General features: G+C 44.5%; 1 protein-coding gene across 2 annotated transcripts in view; it reads left to right on the top strand.

Annotated features, from left to right (window-relative positions):
- Positions 1-6,000, top strand: part of LOC121585239 (angiopoietin-2) — a 100,725-nt gene that overhangs the window by 27,229 nt on the left and 67,496 nt on the right. The window lies entirely within an intron of this gene.

Below are 6,000 nucleotides of genomic sequence, written 5' to 3'. Positions count from 1 at the left end.
CAATTTCAATTCAATTTAAGGGCGTTATTGGCATGGGAAATGTGTGTTAACATTGCCAAAGCAAGTGAAGTAGATAGTAAACAAAAGTGAAATAAACAATAAATATTAACAGTAAACATTACACTCAGAAATTTCAAAAGAATAAAGACATTTCAAATGTCATATTATGTCTATATACAGTGTTGTAACAATGTGCAAATAGTTAAAGTACAAATGGGAAAATAAATAAACATAAAAATGGGTTGTATTTACAATGGTGTTTGTTCTTCACTGGTTTCCCTTTTACTTGTGGCAACAGGTCACAAATCTTGCAGCTGTGACGGCACACTGTGGTTTTTCATCCAGTAGATAAGGGAGTTTATCAAAATTGGGTTTGTTTTCGAATTCTTTGTGGATCGCTGTAATCTGAGGGAAATGTGTGTCTATAATATGGTCATACATTTGGCAGGAGGTTAGGAAGTGCAGCTCAGTTTCCACCTCATTTTGTGGGCAGTGTGCACATAGCCTGTCTTCTCTTGAGAGCCAGGTCTGCCTACGGCGGCCTTTCTCAATAGCAAGGCTATGCTCACTGAGTCTGTACATAGTCAAAGCTTTCCTTAAGTTTGGGTCAGTCACAGTGGTCAGGTATTCTGCCACTGTGTACTCTCTGTTTAGGGCCAAATAGCATTCTAGTTTGCTCTGTTTATTTGTTTGTTCTTTCCAATGTGTCAAGTAATTCTCTTTTTGTTTTCTCATGATTTGGTTGGGTCTAATTGTGTTGCTATCCTAGGGCTCTGTGGGGTCTGTTTGTGTTTGTGAACAGAGCCCCAGGACAAGCTTACTTAGGGGACTCTTCTCCAAGTTCATCTCTCTGTAGGTGATGGCTTTGTTATGGAAGGTTTGGGAATCGCTTCCTTTTAAGTGGTTATAGAATTTAACGGCTCTTTTCTGGATTTTGATAATTAGCGGGTATTGGCCTAATTATGCTCTGCATGCATTATTTGGTGTTTTACGTTGTACACGGAGGATGTTTTTGCAGAATTCTGCATGCAGAGTCTCAATTTGGTGTTTGTCCCATTTTGTGAATTCTTGGTTGGTGAGCGGACCCCAGACCTCAGAACCATAAAGGGCAATGGGTTCTATAACTGATTCAAGTATTTTTAGCCAGATCCTAATTTTTATGTCAAATTTTATGTTCCTTTTGATGGCAAAGAAGGCCCTTCTTGCCTTGTCTCTCAGATCGTTCACAGCTTTGTGGAAGTTACCTGTGGCGCTGATGTTTAGGCCGAGGTATGTATAGTTTTTTGTGTGCTCTAGGGCAACGGTGTCTAGATGGAATTTGTATTTGTGGTCCTGGCAACTGGACCTTTTTTGGAACACCATTATTTTTGTCTTACTGAGATTTACTGTCAGGGCCCAGGTCTGACAGAATCTGTGCAGAAGATCTAGGTGCTGCTGTAGGCCCTCCTTGGTTGGTGACAGAAGCACCAGATCATCAGCAAACAGAAGACATTTGACTTCAGATTCTAGTAGGGTGAGGCCGGGTGCTGCAGACTGTTCTAGTGCCCTCGCCAATTCGTTGATATATATGTTGAAGAGGGTGGGGCTTAAACTGCATCCCTGTCTCACCCCACGGCCCTGTGGAAAGAAATGTGTGTGTTTTTTGCCAATTTTAACCGCACACTTGTTGTTTGTGTACATGGATTTTATAATGTCGTATGTTTTTCCCCCCAACCCCACTTTCCATCAATTTGTATAGCAGACCCTCATGCCAAATTGAGTCAAAAGCTTTTTTGAAATCAACAAAGCATGAGAAGACTTTGCCTTTGTTTTGGTTTGTTTGTTTGTCAATTAGGGTGCGCAGGGTGAATACGTGGTCTGTCGTACGGTAATTTGGTAAAAAGCCAATTTGACATTTGCTCAGTACATTGTTTTCACTGAGGAAATGAACTAGTCTGCTGTTAATGATAATGCAGAGGATTTTCCCAAGGTTGCTGTTGACGCATATCCCACGGTAGTTATTGGGGTCAAATTTGTCTCCACTTTTGTGGATTGGGGTGATCAGTCTTTGGTTCCAAATATTGGGGAAGATGCCAGAGCTAAGGATGATGTTAAAGAGTTTAAGTATAGCTAAAGTATAGAAATTTGTGGTCTGTATATTTTATCATTTCATTGAGGATACCATCAACACCACAGGAGTTTTTGGGTTGGAGGGTTTGTATTTTGTCCTGTAGTTCATTCAATGTAATTGGAGAATCCAGTGGGTTCTGGTAGTCTTTAATAGTTGATTCTAAGATTTGCATTTGATCATGTATATTTTTTTGCTGTTTGTTGTCTGTTATAGGGCCAAAAAGGTTGGAGAAGTGGTTTACCCATACATCTCAGTTTTGGATAGAAAGCTCTTCGTGTTGTTGTTTGTTTAGTGTTTTCCAATTTTCCCAGAAGTGGTTAGAGTCTATGGATTCTTCAATTACATTGAGCTGATTTCTGACATGCTGTTCCTTCTTTTTCCGTGGTGTATTTCTGTATTGTTTTAGTGATTCACCATAGTGAAGGCGTAGGCTCAGGTTTTCTGGGTCTCTATGTTTTTGGTTGGATAGGTTTCTCAATTTCTTTCTTAGGTATTTGCATTCTTCATCAAACCATGTATCACTGTTATTACTTTTCTTTGGTTTTCTGTTAGAGATTTTTAGATTTGATAGGGAAGCTGAGAGGTCAAATATACTGTTTAGGTTTTCTACTGCCAAGTTTACACCTTCACTATTACAGTGGAACGTTTTGTCCAGGAAGTTGTCTACAATGGATTGAATTTGTTGTTGCCTAATTGTTTTTTGGTAGGTTTCAACACTACTTTCCTTCAATCTATAGCATTTCTTAATATTATTCAGTTATTTTGGCTTTGATGCCTCATGATTGAGTATTGCTCTGTTCAAGTAGACTGTGATTTTGCTGTGGTCTGATAGGGGTGTCAGTGGGCTGACTGTGAACGCTCTGAGAGACTCTGGGTTGAGGTCAGTGATAAAGTAGTCTACAGTACTACTGCCAAGAGATAAGCTATAGGTGTACCTACCATAGGAGTCCCCTCGAAGCCTACCATTTACTATGTACATACCCAGTGTGCGACAGAGCTGCAGGAGTCGTGACCCGTTTTTGTTGGTTATGTTGTCGTAGTTGTGCCTAGGGGGGCATATGGGGGAGGGAATGCTGTCACCTCCAGGTAGGTGTTTGTCCCCCTGTGTGCTGAGGGTGTCAGGTTCTTGTCCAGTTCTGGCATTTAGGTCGCCACAGACTAGTACATGTCCCTGGGTCTGGAAATGATTGATTTCCCCCTCCAGGATGGAGAAACTGTCTTCATTAAAGTATGGGGATTCTAGTGGTCCTCTGTAGCTCAGCTGGTAGGGCACGGCGCTTGTAACGCCAAGGTAGTGGGTTCGATCCCCGGGACCATCCATACACAAATATGTATGCACGCATGAAAAATGTTCCTGTTTTGATTAATTTAATAGAGTGAGTTAGGTCTGCTCTATACCAAATTAGCATACCCCCTGAGTCCCTTCCCTGTTTCACACCTGGTAGTTTGGTGGATGGGACTACCAGCTCTCTGTAACCTAGAGGGCAACCAGTGGGTCCGTCTCCTCTATACCATGTTTCTTGTAGGATGACAATGTCTGTATTTCCGATTTCTTTGGTGAAGTCCAGATTCCTGCTCTTTAGGCCAAAGGCAGATGACCTCAGGCCTTGGATATTCCAGGATGAAATAGTGAAGGCTTTGTGTTCCATAAAGTGTCTAATGTTGTTGGTTGTGTGGTTTGGCGTCAGGCCAGTAATTGTGAGCAGAGCCTGCTGAGCATCTGGTACATGCCATTGGCTTGGGCTAGTGTAAGAGTGGGTGTTGGGCCTGTTTGCCTGCTCACGGCCTGGGCGTATGTGTGACTTTCATGTTGAGGCCCTCTTTGTGGGATTGGGGGCTTGGGGTGGGTAGGAGGGGCATAGGTCTGATCTGAGGGGGCCTAAATGGGGTGTGGGCATGGTTGACTTGGGGGGGGAGTTAATTGGTGGGGGTGGGGGTGTAGATGCTGCTAAATGACTAAAATGTAATGTAAATGTAGATGTGGTTGATGGTGCTGTGGTCTGGATGTAGGTCCTCTCTGCGGGGGTCCTCTATGTGTAGGTCCTGGGGGGGGTCCCGCAGGTCTGGGAGAGTGTCTCGCTGGTCTGGGCGGGATGTCTGTTGATCTGTTGCTCCTGTGTGAGGTGTTGGGTCTGCGGTTGAGGGCGATATCCTTTAGGGTCCGGGCGAAGGTGGGCACTGCTGCCTTGTATAGGTGGACCTGGTCATAAAGGCTGTTCACGTCCAGGGTGGAGTGGTGGGCCAGGAAGACATTTGGTTTTGATGCACAGTCACGGGAAATACTTGCGTTTACCCGCTGTATGGTAGCAGGGTGGAAGTCTTTTCGTGGTAACAGGGTTGAGATAACCACTTGTGCGTTGGGGAAAGTAGAAGAAGCTTTTTCTATCACTCCCTTGAGTGATGTGGCCACCCTTTCCTGCTGTGTTCTCAGGTCGTTTGTGCCTGTGTGTATTATTATGTGGCTTGGTGATCCTAGTCGGTCCTCAGACAGAAGGTCTAGGGCGCGCTGGGTGTTTGGACACCAGAGTTTAGACACTGTGTGTTTTGGAAAAAGTTTATTTTCTTGTATGTATTTCCCGTTTGAGTCCATAAGGAGTACAATCAGTGGCTTGTGTATGTCCTCAGTGGGTGTGGGGGGGACGTCATGTGGGCTATCAGGGTGTCTGACTGGGGGGTTGCTCAGAGGGGTTGGGGTCCCCAGGGCTTGGGGTTCTTCATTTGTTTGTCTGGGTGTGATGTCGAGGCTATGGTCAGGGTCTAGGGTGTACTGTTCTGCTGCGGTGTCGAGACTTTGGCCAGGATCTGAGGTGGGCTGTTCTCTAATGGGTTGTTCAATGTCACCCGTCATCGTTCTCACCTTCTCCTCCAGCACTCTGATCCTCTCCTCTAGTGCTCTGTTCTTCTCCTGCTCCTGCTCTTTCTCCTGTTGATGTTGTCTCACCACAGTCCAGAGTGCAGACATGTCTCTCTCTACCTGCAGCTCTCCAGGTCTAGTTAAGGGGGTGTTGTTGTGCTGGACTGTTGTCTGGGTCTGTGCTGACTGGAGTGTGTTCACCTGCTGTTCCAGCTCCACCTGCCTTACCTCCAGCTGGGTGAATTTATCCTTCATTTCAATGAGGGAGTAGTACTCTGTGCTGGGAAGTTGACTTTCTGCTTGGGGTTGCTCTGTGGGGTTATTTAATGAAGAGGTCTGGTCTGACCCGCTCGGGGTGGGGGTATCTTTCTCAAGGGAGAGCTTCTCCTGCTGAGCTATTTCTTTGATTAGGTGAAAGTCCAGCTGGAACTGTTTGGTGTTGCCTTGACCCAAAACGGTTCCAGATTTATAGTGATTAATATTAGATGACTCAGAGTCCTCGTTGTCCAGTATCCTGAGTTTCCACCCGTCGCTAACACCCCCCCTCTTAACAGAGGGGTAGTGTGCTAGTATAGCACTGTGCCATGCCAGGGGATGGTCTGTGTGGAAGATAAGGTTGCTTATGTTCCCATTTTTATACAAATCAGCAAAAAGTGTCTCGTGCTTCCCCAAAATAAGTTTCAATTTGTACTCTTTTCGTGTCTTGTCGTTTTTTACATTCAGAGGGTACTGTATTTTAATGACCTCTGAACAGTGGGGGGGGTGCTTCTAAGGCCTCTCCATTTAGTTGGGGTAGACTGTACGACTCTCCTGCCATTGGTGGGCTCAAGGGCTTTGACACCTCTCACTTCACACGTCAGTGCTAATTGAAATTGTATCTCTTTGTAGCAAGTTTAAGCTTGGTAGCCTAAGCATTCAGTCCTTATAAAATAAAATATATCATTGTAATGTATTTTTCTTCTTGGTTTTTGAAAGTGAAAAATAGCTTCATACTAAACATTACTCACTCAGTTCCAGGTTGGATGGTGTTTTCAGG

Source organism: Coregonus clupeaformis, chromosome 17 (assembly GCF_020615455.1).
Source record: "Coregonus clupeaformis isolate EN_2021a chromosome 17, ASM2061545v1, whole genome shotgun sequence".
NCBI lineage: Eukaryota > Metazoa > Chordata > Actinopteri > Salmoniformes > Salmonidae > Coregonus > Coregonus clupeaformis.
The sequence above is the reverse complement of the archived record's forward strand: the minus strand, read 5'-3'. Positions and strand labels throughout refer to the sequence as shown.